This window comes from Corvus moneduloides, chromosome 14, assembly GCF_009650955.1.
Source record: "Corvus moneduloides isolate bCorMon1 chromosome 14, bCorMon1.pri, whole genome shotgun sequence".
Classification (NCBI taxonomy): domain Eukaryota; kingdom Metazoa; phylum Chordata; class Aves; order Passeriformes; family Corvidae; genus Corvus; species Corvus moneduloides.
The window spans coordinates 6883982-6901533 of NC_045489.1; positions in this window are offsets into that span (position 1 = coordinate 6883982).

Consider the following 17552-nt stretch of genomic DNA (forward strand, 5'->3'; position numbering starts at 1 on the left):
GGAGGGAAACACCCGGTACAGCGGCTCGGAGCGCTGCGTTGGCGCTGTCTGTGGCTGCCGCTGCAGCCCGCCTGCCCTGCCGCACCCCTGCGCGGGGCCCGGGAGCAGCGCGGCAGCACCGCTTTCTCCCTGAGCAGCAGAAATCCAGCACCCAAAACCCACAACTGTCTCCCCTCCGAAGCCGGGCAAAGACTGACCACCCCCAGTTAAGAAACTGCCAAAACAGCCCCGTTCCACCCCCCCCCCCCCCCCTTTTCCCCACCCCGCCGATCCCCAGAACCATTTCAAGGATATGTCGAGGCACTCGGCTTCCTCTTTTGTCTCTTGATAGCTGTCTATTTTCTATCTCCCTGACAACAAATGCGAAGAAATTCCCTGAAAAAACCTAACCCCCAACACACAGAAACTCGAACAAAGAAGTGCCATAGCAGAGATTTTTCCACATCTTGAATTCAGTGTGTCACATCATCACTGCTTTTCTAATTCCCTGTGGCTGGAGAACTTCTTAAAGTGATAATACTTCCACTAGATATGAACAGTAACTGGGTACAAGCTTTGCAGTTACACACAATAGGGTAAGACTCATAGCTCCCGTAAGTGGATGTGTATTGCTTCTTCTCACTGGTTGTGCAGTCAGGGACCCAAACCACGGGGACTGTCACCACCAACAGGACAGTGAACTGTCACACCAGCCTTTGCTTCCCCCAAACAGCTGCTAAGATACTTCCTCTGTAACATGTCTTATGGGCTGTGATTTATTACAAGGTTTTATTTTATTAACAAGCAATGCCGGGACTCTTTTTACTTGATGTATTGCTAAGAGGGAAGTGCATTTTGCTCATTAATTACAGGTACTAGATGTGAATGGGAGGAAGGGCTTTTGTTTTCTCTCTGTTCCAGCTAGTTATCCACACGTATCTGGTGAAAAGGAAAAACAGTCATGCAGAGGTAGATCCTGGGAGATTGAAACGCTGCCTTGCGGCCTGCCTTGAAGATGGCTGGGGATGATGGTGCACCTCTCATGCAAAGAGTGTGCAGCACACACACAAACTCTGCCAGCAGATCCCAGTGACTCCCCATTTCACGAGCTGAAAAAAGGAGCCATGCCTTCCCACCAGAAATTCCTCCATACTGGGCTTGCAAGTGGCCTTCAAAGGGAGAAGAAGGAAGATGAGATCCTGTTGAAGGGTGGAAGGATGAAGGCCAGAGTGGTTGGATGTTCTTCAACTATGTCTCAATCCACCCTCACCATCATGCTGGGGTAAAAGGGCCCCGGGGTGGTCATGGGCAGGGCTCATATCCTGGCTGCCAGAGGGATTCCTTCACCCAGACCATGGCACAGCAGTGCCCACATGGCCAGTGTCTGCTGAGGCTGGGTTTTTCCTATGGCTTCTGATTCCTGCCCATGGCTGTGGCTGTTCTATCCCTGCCAGCACACAGGGCAAACCTCAGGCAATTCTGTGGTTCCATTCAGACACATTTATTCTAAGTGCATCCTCATGCCATCCACACTCTGCTGAGGATATTTTGTTTGGGAATTTCTCCTTTAACTCTTTTAATTCCCCTGTAAATAGGCAGCTGCATTTACTTAGCAACTGCCTGAGTCATTTCCTCTCTGAGCAATCCTCTGGGTTCACTCTGCAGTACTTCCTCTTCACATTTTCTACATCTTCTGGTATTTTTCCTTTTTTAGCTGAGGCAGGCTGTTAAAAATAGCAGGAAGATTTCTCTGTGTATTTGTAAAATTAATACTACCACCCCAGAGATCTCTTTATGCCCTTTCTCAGAATCATTTCCATTTTCAGTTGTATAATTACTGTTAAATTTTGAGGCAAGAGAAAGGTTGCATTTTAGTGGTCCTAAGGAAAAAAAAATCTTAATGAAGATATAAACTTCTTCAATGTAATTCAGATTTCTGTTTTGAAATATTACTGAAATAATATTGACATAGACAATCTTGTCAGAATAGGAAAAGCAGGCTGAAGAGATGAAAGCTTTTTGCTACTGTGGTGGTTTGGTCCAAAATACTCATTACTGTTTATCTTCTGTGAGATAAGAATTAGGAGAAATGCAAAGCAGGCACCAAACTTGAAAGAATATAAAGAAGTTTATTAACAGACTGTACTAGTTTGAAAACAAACCAGTGGGAGGCACTAAGTCAGAATAACAATTTAATGGCAATTAAAGAAAAGGGGAAAAAAAAAAAAAAAAGGTAAAAGAAAACACTGTCAAAGTGACAGAGTCAAGGTACAACCTGACACCCTGTTAGGCAGGGTGGTGGTAGCAGTCTGGTAGAATGGTGGCTGCAGTCCTCTGAAGCAGTGATCCTGTAGTAAAACAGTCTGCTCTTCCTCAGGAAGTCCAATGGTGGCTGTGTAGCTCCTGTCCTCTGGAAATCCAGTGGGAAGCCAGCGTCTCTGGTGTTCAGCCTCAGCTTATATCCACGCTGGGATGGTTGGTTCCTCCCTCTGGGTGGAGCATCTCACAATGGGGTAACAAGTCATGAGGCAGAGTGTTGATTAGGCTCATTAACAGAAGATAATCCGGAGGGAGTTATCTCTGAGTCAGGCGGCAGGACAATGATGGGCCATTAACAGAAAGATAGTCTGGGGGGAGGAGGCAAGGAAACACTGCCCCACCTGATTTCAACAGCTGATGGGGATGGTAATAGAATACACTGCAACCCAGGACATTATCCACCCCTTATTCTATTACCATCTACATTATCCCAAATCAATACCTTCTTAAACTCTAAAACACACATACATATATATATATACACAGTGAAACCTACACACCGTTCTCACCTAAGATTAGGTCTCCTTGTGGTACACAACGGGTTTCCCCATCTTTCTGCATTACCCACCAAGTGCAACCAGGTCCTTGAGCAAAGACAATCCCACAGATGGGTTTGTCTTTGCCTGAGGTGGGATTAATCCAAACAGTCTTTCCTAAAATACCTCTCAGGTGTACCACAGGGACTCTATCTCCATCCACTGTGTGCAAGGGTTCAGACTCGGCAGGACCAGCTCGATTGATGGACCCTCGGGTATTGACTATCCAGGTGGCCTTTGCTAAGTTCACTTCCCAATTTTTGAAGGTCCCCCCACCAAGTGCCTTTAGGGTAGTTTTAAGTAGTCCATTGCAGCGTTCAACTTTTCCAGCAGCTGGTGCATGATAAGGAATATGATATATCCATTCGATACCGTGTTCTCTGGCCCAGGTGTTGATGAGGCTGTTCTTAAAATGAGTCCCGTTGTCTGACTCGATCCTGTCAGGGGTGCCATGTCTCCACAGGACTTGCTTTTCCAGGCCCAGGATGGTGTTCCGGGCTGTAGCATGAGGCACAGGGTAGGTCTCCAGCCATCCAGTGGTTGCTTCAACCATGGTCAACACGTAGTGCTTGCCTTGGCGGGTTTGGGGAAGGGTGATGTAGTCAATTTGCCAGGCTTCACCATATCTGTACTTTGACCATCGTCCACCATACCACAGAGGCTTCACCCGCTTGGCCTGTTTGATTGCAGCACAGGTCTCACACCTGTGGATGACCTGTGAGATGCTGTCCATGGAAAGGTCCACCCCTCGGTCACGGGCCCATCGGTATGTTGCATCTCTCCCCTGATGACCAGAGGCATCATGGGCCCAACGAGCTAGGAATAATTCTCCCTTGTGCTGCCAGTCCAGATCCACCTGTGATACTTTTACCTTGGCAGCTCGGTCCACCTGCTCGTTGTTGCAATGCTCTTCATTAGCCCGACTCTTGGGTACGTGCGCATCCACGTGTCGAACTTTCACGGTCAGCTTCTCTACTCGGGCGGCGATGTCCTGCCAAATCTCAGCGGCCCAGATGGGTTTCCCTCTGCGCTGCCAGTTGGCCTTTCTCCAGCGATCCAGCCATCCCCACAGAGCATTGGCTACCATCCATGAGTCGGTGTAGAGATAGAGCCTCGGCCACTTCTCTCGTTCAGCGATATCCAAAGCCAGCTGGACGGCTTTAAGCTCTGCAACCTGACTCGATCCACCTTGTCCCTCGGTAGCCTGTGCAACTCGTCGTGTGGGGCTCCATACTGCAGCTTTCCACTTTCGATTAGCGCCTACAATTCGGCAGGAACCATCAGTGAAGAGGGCATAACGTCTTTCAGTCTCCGGTAGCTCATTATATGGTGGGGCTTCCTCAGCACGAGTCACTTGCTCTTCCTCTTCTTCAGAGGATAATCCAAAAGTCTCACCTTCAGGCCAATTTGTTATAATTTCTAGAATCCCAGGGCGATTCGGGTTTCCAATACGGGCACGCTGTGTGATGAGGGCGATCCACTTGCTCCATGTGGTGTCGGTGGCATGATGCGTGGAAGGAACCTTTCCCTTGAACATCCAACCCAGCACCGGTAGTCGGGGTGCCAGAAGCAACTGTGCTTCAGTGCCAATTACCTCTGAGGCAGCTTGGACTCCTTCATAGGCTGCCAAGATTTCCTTCTCTGTGGGAGTGTAGTTGGCTTCAGACCCTCTGTAGCTTCGGCTCCAGAATCCCAGTGGTCGGCCCCGAGTCTCACCAGGCACCTTCTGCCAGAGGCTCCAGGACAGACCATTGTTCCCGGCTGCAGAGTAGAGCACATTCTTCACCTCTGGTCCTGTCCTGACTGGGCCAAGGGCTACCGCATGAGCGATTTCCTGCTTGATCTGGGCAAAGGCTTGCTGCTGTTCAGGGCCCCAGTGGAAATCATTCTTCTTGCGGGTAACCAGGTAGAGAGGGCTCACGATCTGGCTGTACTCGGGAATGTGCATCCTCCAGAAACCTATGGCGCCTAGGAAAGCTTGTGTTTCCTTCTTGCTGGTCGGTGGAGACATCGCAGTGATCTTATTGATGACCTCAGTGGGAATCTGACGTCGTCCATCTTGCCACTTTACTCCCAGGAACTGGATCTCTCGGGCAGGTCCCTTGACTTTGCTCCTTTTGATGGCAAAGCCAGCTTCCAGGAGAATCTGGATGATTTTCTCTCCTTTCTCAAACACTTCCTTTGCTGTGTTTCCCCACACGATGATGTCATCAATGTATTGCAGATGTTCTGGAGCCTCACCCTTTTCCAATGCAGTCTGGATCAGTCCGTGGCAAATGGTGGGACTGTGCTTCCACCCCTGGGGCAGTCGGTTCCAGGTGTATTGCACACCCTTCCAGGTAAAAGCAAACTGGGGCCTGCATTCTGCTGCCAAAGGAATGGAGAAGAAGGCATTGGCAATGTCAATAGTGGCGTACCACTTCGCTGCTTTGGACTCCAGCTCGTACTGAAGTTCCAACATGTCCGGCACAGCGGCGCTCAATGGTGGCGTGACCTCATTCAGGCCACGGTAGTCCACCGTCAGCCTCCATTCTCCGCTGGACTTACGCACTGGCCATATAGGGCTGTTGAAAGGTGAATGGGCCTTGCTGACCACCCCTTGGCTCTCCAGTTTGCGAATCATCTCATGGATGGGAACCACAGAGTCTCTGTCGGTGCGGTATTGCCGACGGTGCACTGTTGCTGTGGCGATTGGCACCTGTTGTTCTGCAACTCTTAGCAGTCCCACGGCAGAGGGGTCATCTGAGAGGCCAGGCAATGTACTCAGTTGTCTGATATCTTCTGTCTCCACAGCAGCTATCCCAAAAGCCCAACGATGTCCTTTTGGGTCCTTGAAATATCCATTTCTGAGATAGTCTATGCCGAGAATGCACGGGGCCTCCGGGCCAGTCACGATGGAGTGTTTCTGCCACTCGTTCCCAGTTAAACTCACTTCAGCTTCCAGTACAGTCAGCTGCTGGGATCCTCCTGTCACCCCAGAAATAGAAATGGGTTCTGCTCCCACATACCTCGATGGCATCAGAGTACATTGAGCACCGGTGTCAACCAAAGCCGTGTATCTTTGTGGGTCAGATGTGCCAGGCCATCGGACCCACACAGTCCAAAAGACCCGATTCTCCCTTTCCTCTACCTGGCTAGAGGCAGGGCCCCTCTATTCCTGGTCATGTTGCATGTTGCTCCCTTCCGATGAATACGTTCCTGAGGTCCCTTCAAGAGGATCGGTCATATTATCATTCCGGTACCGTCTGGAGTTCTGTGTGCGGGAGACCGGAGCAATGTTGACTCTAGATGCGCTTCTTGTGGTAGTTGTCCCTCTTTTTAGTTCACGTACCCGAGCTGCTAAGGACGAGGTGGGTTTTCCATCCCACTTACTCATGTCTTCTCCATGTTCCTGAAGGAAAAACCAGAGGTTACCTCATGGGGTGTATCCTCTCTCCCTGGTTGGGGGTCGCCGGCTCCTAAATGGCAGAGACTCTTGTTGGTTCTGGTGAGATCTGGTAAATCTCTTCCTTAAGTTCCTTTTTCAATTTCTGATGGCCTTCTTCAATCAAGCTCCGGACTTGCTCAGCCAAAAGACTTGTTTCCACGGATGAGACATGGGTGCGAAACGGGGCTGTGACGGTGTCCTCGTAAATCCTCAGTTTGTTCACCAAGACGCCCACCCTGTCCTCACCTTCCCTCCATTGCAGCGTTGCCAGGTAACGGGAGTATATCTCTGGTCCAAGGCGTGCGAACCTCAACCACATCTGTGACGTGCACTGGACACCATCTGGGCTCTTAGGAAATCTCTCATCTTCTGAGAAAATGATCTCCAGCACAGCCAATTCCCTCAGGCACCGGATACCTTGTTCCATTGTGCTCCATTTTCCTTGGTGCACCTGGAGGTCTTCTTTACAAAGGTACCTGTCCCTTACACTTGTAAGCAGTCGCCGCCAGAGGCTGAGGGTTTCTTGGGTTCTCCCGATCCCCTGGTCAATGACCACATCCCGGGACAGAGATCCCAGTTGCCTGGCCTCACTTCCGTCCAGAATGGTATCATTGGCTGCAGCGTCCCAGATGCGAAGCAGCCAGGTCAGGATAGACTCGTTTGTCTGGCGGGTGAATTCCCTCCGCAGGTCACGCAGCTCACCCAGGGATAGTGATCGAGTGATGATCTCCGGTTCTGCTTCTTCTGCTGGGTGCGAAGGTCCTGCTGCATCCTCGTCAGTCACTATGCGGACTGATTTGCTTTTTGATTTCTTCTTCTGCACGGGGGCAACTGCAATCGGTTTAGGCTGTTCTGGTTCAGTGATGGTTTGCATGGGGACGCTGACAGTGCTTTTGGTTCCCTTCTCCTCTGTGTCAGTCTGCGTGGACATGGACGCTGTTGTCTTGCGTCTGGGTTCTTTCTCCTCTGTGTCAGTCTGCGTGGACATGGACGCTGTTGTCTTGCATCTGGGTTCTTTCTCCTCTGTGTCAGTCTGCGTGGACATGGACGCTGTTGTCTTGCATCTGGGTTCTTTCTCCTCTGTGTCAGTCTGCGTGGACATGGACGCTGTTGTCTTGCATCTGGGTTCTTTCTCCTCGGTGACAGTCTGCGTAGACATGGACGCTGTTGCTCTGCTCTTTTTCCCTCCCTCATCCTGAGGATGCTGTGCCATAGCTCTGATTCTAAGCATGGTGTACATGGTGCAGGCTGTACAGAGAAGACAAAGCAGAACTGACAGCAAGTTTATGCCGTCTTTGACATCCAGAGGGAATTCAATATTTTCAAAAACTGCTGTGCCTGGTCTGAAAGGCTGGAAGAAACCACTCTCTACTCCTCCCACCAGGGGCTGGGTGCGATTGTTGAGGAGATCCCAGACATAGGAGCCCAGACTAGGACAGCCAAACAAAACTGAGTATATATTCCGAATGGTATTCATCGCCTCACAGGTTATTATGCTGTAGACATAATAAACCAATAAAGCAATTCTCATACCATTTCCTGGTTTTAACAGGAGTAATACAACAGGCAGGTAGTTCCCCATGTGAGGAAAAATATAGAGAGCAAGATACAGTACCCATGCAGACCAGCTGAGCACCATGGTGAATAGATTTCTGTTTATACAAAATTGTAATTCTGACTTTTTCTCAGAGCAGGCCCCACGTTGGGCGCCAAATTATGTACTAGTTTGAAAACAAACCAGTGGGAGGCACTAAGTCAGAATAACAATTTAATGGCAATTAAAGAAAAGGTGAAAAAAAAAAAAAAAAAAAAGGTAAAAGAAAACACTGTCAAAGTGACAGAGTCAAGGTACAACCTGACACCCTGTTAGGCAGGGTGGTGGTAGCAGTCTGGTAGAATGGTGGCTGCAGTCCTCTGAAGCAGTGATCCTGTAGTAAAAGAGTCTGCTCTTCCTCAGGAAGTCCAATGGTGGCTGTGTAGCTCCTGTCCTCTGGAAATCCAGTGGGAAGCCAGCGTCTCTGGTGTTCAGCCTCAGCTTATATCCACGCTGGGATGCTTGGTTCCTCCCTCTGGGTGGAGCATCTCACAATGGGGTAACAAGTCATGAGGCAGAGTGTTGATTAGGCTCATTAACAGAAGATAATCCGGAGGGAGTTATCTCTGAGTCAGGCGGCAGGACAATGATGGGCAATTAACAGAAAGATAGTCTGGGGGGAGGAGGCAAGGAAACACTGCCCCACCTGATTTCAACAGCTGATGGGGATGGTAATAGAATACACTGCAACCCAGGACACAGACCTAAAAGAAGGGAAAAAAAAAATATACCACCTTCAGAACTCTCCTCCTCCCCCCACCTTCCTCCCTTCTCCCACTGACAATGTAAAAAGACAACCCTTAAGATGTTCAGTCTGTTTACCACTTCCATAATAACCTTGTTCAGTCCATTTAGAAAGAGAAGTCTCTTCTTGCTCGTGCTAGGAAAACATTATCACAACGAGACAGCCACCCACTTCCAAATATTGTTCAGTCCATTTAGGAAGAGGAGTCTCTCTGCTCGCATGTGAGTCCCTTCCCTCGACTTGCAGCTTTTCCCAAAACTGCTTTCGAGGGCCCACTCTTGAAGTTTTTTGGGGTACAATTTTTAAGGTTGAGCCGTTCAGAAACAAAAAAACAGAGGCCCTTCTCCTTCCTTGGGAGCAAAGGGTCTTCATCATCTTCATTGTTAGGACTATCTCTGGGAGCATCTCTAGGGACTGAGGTTTTCTCCTTTCCCATTTGGAGCAAAAGTCCTCATCTGGTTCATCTCTCCCTGTCCAAACTTCTCATGAAATTACAGCTGCGTCAGCATCTGCCTATCTCGGCGCAGGTGCTTTTGCTCACGAGCTGAACACTCCACCCCCCATATCTTCATGAAATGACAACGGGATACTCTGATATATCATAGCTTCACAACAGAATTTCAGCTTTAAGCACCTCCTCTCTCTCTTCCCTCAGGTTTTCAGCTCTTCACAGCAATAAAAAGGGTTAATCTCACCTCGGCCTTGCAGCTTTGCAGCTGGGATGTTGAATTTTTCTTATCGCAGTGGAGAGGGGGGAGAGCCGAGCCGCTCTGGCTGCCCACGGCAAGGCAGTGGGGGGGGGTTCCATGGCTGGAACAGGTCCATGGCTTCAGGATGGCCGTGGCCCAGCCCAGCCTGGCCCAAGCAGGGCCTGGCCGGGCCCGCTGGCCCCCGCGCGGGGCCCGCAGCCACCTGTCCCAGCACCAGAAACGAGAGAGAGCTTGGAGGGGGAGTTTGCCTATTCTTAAATGTGGATCACAGAGGTGGTCACAACTTTAAGTGGCTTAAAGAATTGTCCATATCCAAACTGGCCAGCTGATAGGTTCTATCAGGTCCCAGAGGAAGCTGTAAGCACCCCTTAGCAAGGACGTCCCTTCCGGGACTATGCTTGCTAACCTATGACAGCTACCTTTTCATTCTCACCAGATGCCTGGAGGGTATCAGAGAATCATAGAGGTTGGAATTGTTAAGGTTAGAAAAGACCTCTGAGTCCAACTGTTAGCCTTGCACTGCCAAGTTCATCACTAATCCATGTCTCCAAGTGCCACATTCACACATTTTTTAAAGAACTCCAGGGATGGTGATTCCACCAGTGCCCTGGGCAGCCCATTCCAGTGTTTGACCACCCTTTCAGTGAAAAAAATTTTCCTAATATCCAATCCAAAATCTATACACATACATATAGATATAGTATATACTGGTTTTCAATACATTCTTCCACACTAGTTTACATTAACTATCACCTAGAACTGTCCTAATATGAGTTTATTTTTTGCTGTAAAGAGATACCAAAATTCCAGTATGTGAAAGCCCAAACCTTGTAACTCAGTGGAACAAGATGTGCTATGCCAACCAAGATCATTTCAGGAAAGAAAAAAAAAAAGCGCCTTGGTTTTAGGTAAAGGAAGAGTTTGGGATTTACCAGCTGCAGTAGCATTGCTTTGAGGAAAAAGTGTCCCTGTCCCATTTCAGGGCAAGGACCTTGCTCAGACTATGGAGAATAAGGCTTCAATATGAGACTTCCCAACACATCCCATAAAATGTCCTTTCTGAAAGAAGACAAGCCACACCTGACAGCCAGTGGCATTTATGCCATCACCATCCACGCTGCCAGAATCCCCCCTTGTGTGAGTCCTGGGTCTAACTCATCCTCAGGAATGGTCAAGGAAGCCTCTCTGCCAGGAGCACCCCATCCAGCCTGTCACTGCTCTGGGCAGGGACAAGCCTTGACCAAAAGTGTGGCTGGAATTCTTGGGGCCCAGGAGATGCTTAAATCCAAACCTGCATCTGGCTCCTGCTGAAAGGATGTACTTTTGCAGCCCCTCAGAATGTCCTATCTGCTCTGCTCAGGGCATTTGGGACCTGAAGCAAGCTTTTAATTGTACTCTTCTAGCTCACTTCTAATTGAGTTTTGCTTTAATGTTTGCACATGAGGAGTGATAATTGAAGGGGAGGGGACACTGCTCAAGTCAGAAATGTGTATGTTCAGCTGATTTACAGCAGGTATTAACCAGGGCCTCACTAGACTGTTCCCGTTGGGAAGAGAGGCTGGAAAAAAGTCAACGATACAGAACCTAGTTTCCTTGAACACAGAAGAGCACCAAGCCCTATTCACTGTTTCCAAACCAAGGTCATTAAACCCAAGTCTCTCCTCCTGTTATTTCAGGAGTCCCTTAGATGACTCCTTTTCTCACTGACACAAAAACCACCCAAATCCTCTACCCTCTGCCTTTGCAAGCACAAGCTTTGACACGCAGCCCATTGTTTTGGCTGGGAAACCAAGGAGAAACATCCACCCTCACCTCTCTCTCATTACAGAAATAGGTGGTAATTGGTCTTTTTATTCAGTTTCCAAGATCCCAGTGGTAAGTAAACCACCAGCTTTAACCAAGTCTGCAGTCGACACACTCTACCTCACATGAAGTATTCATAACTCCTGATTTATTCCATCTGCCACAGCCCACCGGAGCCAAATTCCAGATCAGATATTACATAGCATCCTTCTGTGCTGTATCCTACATTTTGTCACTACACACAGGCTTGCATCTTATTTCATTTCCCGTGTTCAACTCTGCAGTGTGTTCAAGTGGACGATTTCTGAAGGGCTGGACTGCATCAGAGGCTTTTAAGGAGAATAGTCCCATGAAAGCAGGATGAAATCTGAATGTAGAGGACAGCTTTGTGCTTGTACCACTTCTCTCTGGAACTGAGCTCTTTGTCAGAAAAGCAGCAAACAGGCATAAGTAGTTCTCCTTTTATTTCTGCAGGTGGCACCAAGCATTTAGTTCTGAGACTTATTTGTTCTTTTAAAGCTATTATTAACTCCTAAAAGATGGTCTGCTGCTCTGCAGACCCTCTGTGGCTGCACATGGCCGCTCTGCAGCTCTGTGAGCCCATGTTCTGGGGCCAGCTGGTCAGTGGTTCACCCATCCATCCCCCAGGGCCAGCTGGTAAGTGGTTCACCCATCAATCCTTGTTGTCTCTGGGATGGCAGTGGGAGCCGAGGTGTGAGGCATGGATAACCCTAGACAGGGTGAAGACTGGGCAGGAGCCAGTGGCACGAGTGAGTGTGGGATTACAGCTGAAGCAAGCCAAGAGCTTGGCAGGGGTGTCACTAACTAGACCCCTATCCCAGCCCTGCAGTCCTACCCACGTCCTATCCTCCCAACTTGTCTGAGCTGCTGCTGTGCCCTCAGATCCCTCTCACAGGGTCATTTTTCTGCTGATTTCGGAGACAGAGAGACACCAAAGGGCTGGTTCTGCATGGCCAGGGCACCCTTTCAGCAGTGAGGTCTGCAGAGCCACGTGCAAGGAGCACGCCAGAGAGCCCTGTTCCATGATAGCTCTGGCTAATCCACACCCCACGCTGATCTGATGAGCCAGGGAAAGAGCCAGGACTAAAGTGGACAAACCACAGAAACTAAATATCCATATTCCTAACCACTTCCCATCACTGTAAAACGTCAGTGCCACAGTCACAACTCTCAAATTTGCCAGATGTAAGCTCCCATAGCCAACCAGGCTGGGTGCTTTGAGTTTTTGAGGCTGCTGGGGATTACCCACCTGAGCCAGTTACCTTTTTGGGTACTCCTTCCCGCAGATGGCCCAACTGGCTGCCCTGTGTCCGATCCAGATTGTGTTTCACTGCAGCCTTTGGAGCTGTCACTCTATCCCCAGGATAACATATCTGCCATGCTTGCGTGCAAAGCACAGAGCGACAGCTCCCTGGCCCGAGCGCAAAAACGTTATGACTTGTTAATTTAGCAAGGCATTTAATTCACCGCTGGCAGCATTGGCTGAAGAGCAAAATGAGGAAGTCAGATTCATCCTTGTCTCCAATGCATCAAAATAAAAGAACATCTATAGCACTGCACAGCACACTCCTAGCAACTAGGAGCTCCTGGGCTGGACATTGGAGGAAATAATCGGAAATCAATGATGCTATACCTTCTCCATCTGCCTCCAGCCCTGCTCACATTGTGATCGGATTGTGCAGAGGTTTTGCACTACACCAAATATTGTTTTATTTGGCAGCTATTTGTACTCTGTTTTTCTTAGCTGGGCTATCCATGCTCTGAAGGTACACATGCTATAAACTTAAAACTGGTAAGATTTTTCTTGATTTCCTTGTGCCATGGGGGCGGAAACTCCCAGATTTATTTCCCTTAGGAAGTATTTCTGGCCTACCGCTGAGTGTGCAGCTGTGTACTGAAGCATGTACTTGTTAGAATATGTTACAGAAACATTTTAATACTTAAAAGGTAGATAGTGTCTTATACTTTCAAAGCACTGTATAAGCACTAACTAATTGAGGTTCATGGTACTGCCTTTACGCAGATAAGGAACTACCACTGAAAAGTAGGTAGCAGCCAACACTTACTACCCTAAGGTCTGAACTACAGTAGTTATTTTTTCAGGTGTGGAATGGCAAAATATTCGAATTTGCTCAGATTCCACTGTACAGTAATAACTGGCAAATGTCAGCATTAAATGAAACTTCAAATGGAAACCCCCCCACCCCCATCCACTCCCCCACCCACTCACCAGCCGAATTTGTACAGCTGAAGTTCTGCCATGACAGGACTTGTCACAACTTCTTTTCACACAGCCTCTATACTCCCTTGGAGCAGTGGGGTGCAGGTTGGCTGAAAATCCTGCCTCTGGGAATTGCCTGAGAAAAGGTAAGGCTCCAGCCCTGGTAGGCCAAGCAGGCTGTTGTCATACTAAGAAGAATAACCAGTGTTGCTGGTGGAAAGCCAGCACCTCATGCTCAGCCCTGCCGAGGCACTGGCAGCTCCTTTCTTTTTTCATTTCCTGTAGCAGGACAAGCTTCAAAGGGCTCCTGCGACAGCCGCTGGCTTTGATCCAGGGCTAAAACACCTTGGAGGTGGGAATCTCAGATAACAAAGCAGGTGCTGCATCACCATAGTAAGGCAAGGGAGACTCTCCAGGGCTCTTCAAACTTCTCTCCTTTTTTCTTCTTCACTGAACAAACCATTCAACCCCAACAACACGTTTGCAGCCCAGTTTATGCACACATGGGTATTATCAAACTGTGCTCCCAGCCACTCATACCAGACCACTCACCACAGGATTTCAAACCAGTCAGGGCTCACCACTGCTGACTTGAGACAGAAATCTTCACATGTGGAAGCTGAAGTCGTGGCAAGGGAACAAGTGGAAACTCTATTAGCAATGCTGTGACCTGTGGTAATAGCAGTCATACTGAAAGCCATTAACTCCCAGAAAACAAGAGCCCTAGAGGTTTCTGTTAGCTGAACGTGGGTTGGAGAGTACCAAAACTGAAGGGTTTGCCTTGAAAAGCTCATAGAGCATGTGCTCAGTGCTTGACTGAATCTGTTTTGCTGAATGTTCAGGTGGTTGGCGGCTGCTGTGCCTGGTTCACTGTGCAGGGGTATGGAAGAGAATTACCCTCTGGAGGGTTCTTCTGGACATAATGTAATTTATCACCCAGCATTGCTACAAAATGTATCTAAAGGATTCCTACATGATATACTACATTTCGTTTATTTCAGAAATATTTAAATGTCTTCCTAGTTTGGCCCTTAAATTTCTAGAAGGAAGAAATCTGTGTCCTTGCCAAAGATGCAAATAAATGTAGATCTAGAAGGCAACAGACTGGATGGAGTGGATTTCATGAGGAGCAACAATCCTTCATGTTGCTGCCCACAGCATCAATTTACTCATCATGAGGAATTTACCTATTATTTTACACTCACAGTTCAAGAACCAAGCCAGTGCTCATTACTGACAGCTGTACCAGGGGCCTAATTGCAGAGCACATCCCTGATTGCTTTGAAGGGGCTGGATAACTGATTGGCTCTGCAGGCAGAGCGGCACTGCCAGACTTTTAGCATCTGCATGATTTGTGTCTCTGACTGAAAACCCCTGATACCACAGAAAGGACTCACACAGATAGACTGCCTCACATCAATCACCCTCACACAGTCCACGCAGGGACCTCTTGTTACCTGCCTGTTAAAAAAAATGGATCATTTTATAATAGTAATTTTGATTAATTAATTTTCTTTTTCATAAGTGGAGCATGTGTCCTTTTTCTCTGGTGTAAAGCCTAATTCTGTTGCAGCTCACAGCCACATCTTGAAATGTGTTCTGCTAGGAAAGCTAGAAAATGCTTTCTTAGATTTTAGTCTTGAAGACTTCCCAACACTGACATTAGATAAAAATAGGAAGCCAAAGGAACCACGGAATAGTTAACTTTTGAGGGAGAGACAATCAGAAAATGGTCAAGGAGAAACATCTGGCCTCTCTCTTCCTGCTCCATGCCACCAGTCAAAGCTTTAAATGGAAAGTAACCCAGCTGGGAAACCTGCTTATGACAGATGCAAGTGATATGTGGGGCTGTCCCTGCAATGCAATCCACAGTGTCAAGAGTAAATGGCACTGCTTTGATTCTGTAGTAACAACTTCACAAAACAACCCCACCAGGCAGGGAAACTGGCCACAGATGGGCTGGTGCTTGTGTTTTAAGGCTCTCAGCTCCAAATTTGGCCAGTTATCACTCCTTCTGGAGTCTGAGGTTCTCAGTAGCACAGCTCTTGTTGGGCTAGTGTTCACAAAGAACTACCTAGTGGGTCCAAAAGTGATTTATGGGTGAAACTCAGAAAATAAAAAAGCGCAAAAAGAGTTTTCTAAGTGTAAAATGAGCAGAAGTCTGATCAGAATCTGACCCTGCATCTCTCACTGTGTGTGCATAGATGTGTAGAAGCAGGGAGGCAGGGGAAATATGTGAGAGAAGCCACAGAAGCTCTCAGATAATGCCTCCAAAGTATTTCTAAGCCATTGCACAAGGAACAATATACAGAGACTTAAATTCAGACACAAGGGATCTATTTACGTGGATAGAAGAATCCTCATGTGGAATACGCTTACAAAGAACCTTCTTTAGGCAAAACAAATAAACACTGGAGTCATTTATCTCCTTGCCCTCTTTCTGTGCTGGAATACAGGAGCTTCACAGTGTTACAGTCCCAAACCGTGGCAGGGGCCTCCTGCTTGTCCCTGCAGAATCCCACTTCAGTTCATTCAGCTGGTCAGGAGCAGAGGGCCCATTTCATGGGAGGACAAGGTAGGGTCTATGGTGAAGCAGTCTGTGAGACCAGGGTCTTTCCAAGCCATGTAAGGAGCCAGTGGGAATTGCCAAGGCAGCAATCTCCAAGCCAAAAAAGGAAGGAACACCATAGAGTTCAGTAACAACCACACTGCTAAAGCTCTTCTCCAAATAAATTTTCTTACAGATAGAAACTTCACTGTTTGCCTAAACATTATTTCAGTATGAAATTGGTGTTTTAAAACTGATTAAGTAATCCAAGAGCTGAAAATTTTTCTTGATGCTGCTGAATAGGACCCATAGACTTCACCCCATAATGAACTAGGTAAGATTTGAATAATTGAATGGGAGAGAGGCAAATTCAGCAGCAGAATTAACAAGCTGTTACTCCCAGGTTACTCACAGCTTCTCAGCACAGTGAATGCAGCCAGCACTTCCCTGTGCCAGGCTCACATACGGGCCTTTATGGCACAGCTCTAACAGCATCCATCCCACACCAAGAGCATCTTTGACCCTGAGGAGAGGAGAGGGGAAAGCAAACTGGAGGAAGTCATCCTAAAACACAGCTTGTTAGGGCCCACTCCCCTTACAAGCTGCTTGGAACAGCAGCTAGAAGGCATTGGGATAAAGGAGGGATTTTCAGGTCAGTAAATACCAAAATACTACAGAAAGTTAAAATTTGGATTAAATTAGCTCCAGCTATCAAGTGTGTTCATAAAATCAATATTAGATTTTTGGTGGATTTTGCTGCCACTGCTGCAAAGCCATTTCTTTTTCCTCTCCTCCTTTGTGCATGGGACAGTGTAACCATCGCTTCCAGGGTTCTCTTTGGCTCGAGTTCACTTTCCTTTGGAATAGAATGGCTGCCCAAAGGCAGCACATTGCCTGTACAAAACCTCTGCAGGGAATCTAGACAATGTAACAAGGCTATTAAATCCAGGCCTGCCAGGAAATGTAGGGAGAGCAGGTTGCAGTCTGAAGCAAAAGATCTACACAGAGTTTGGGAAATGGGAACTATTCCGGACAAATCTCATTCTTACTGCAGGCAGAGCCACTCTTCAAACCCCAAGCAAACATCTTGGGATAACTATGGGAAGCAAACACTTCAGACCAAGTTTCTGTCCTTGCTAAGAACCTTCCCGATCATCACTACAACCTGCTCTTTATTCTTGCTTTTTCCAAAGACAGTGAGGCAGTTACCAGGGACTCTCTTGTTCTCTGCCAAGGAGCTCTTCACAAAATAAAATTTGCATGACTGACTGTTCTTCTTTTTTGTCCAAGGAGACTTCCTGGACAACTGATCTTTCAAAAGCAGTGACCTTCAAGCTGTTACAAAGAAAAACATCTAAACAGCACTAAGTTACTTAGAAATATTTTCACGCTCAAACAACTGAAAAATTATTCTGTATTCTCGTATTTCCCATAAGTGCTCACTTCCAGGCAGGGATCAATCAGATGGATTTTTAGATCATTACATAGATTTGAGAAGTCATTTAAAAGTCTTCAAAAAATGTCCTCTCAGTCAGATGCACAGCACTGCTAATGAAATACTGTAACTCACATTGGTGTTTTATCTGAACACCACTTGGAACAATAAAATATTAATAAAAAGCCACTACTGGAATATATTATCTCATCAG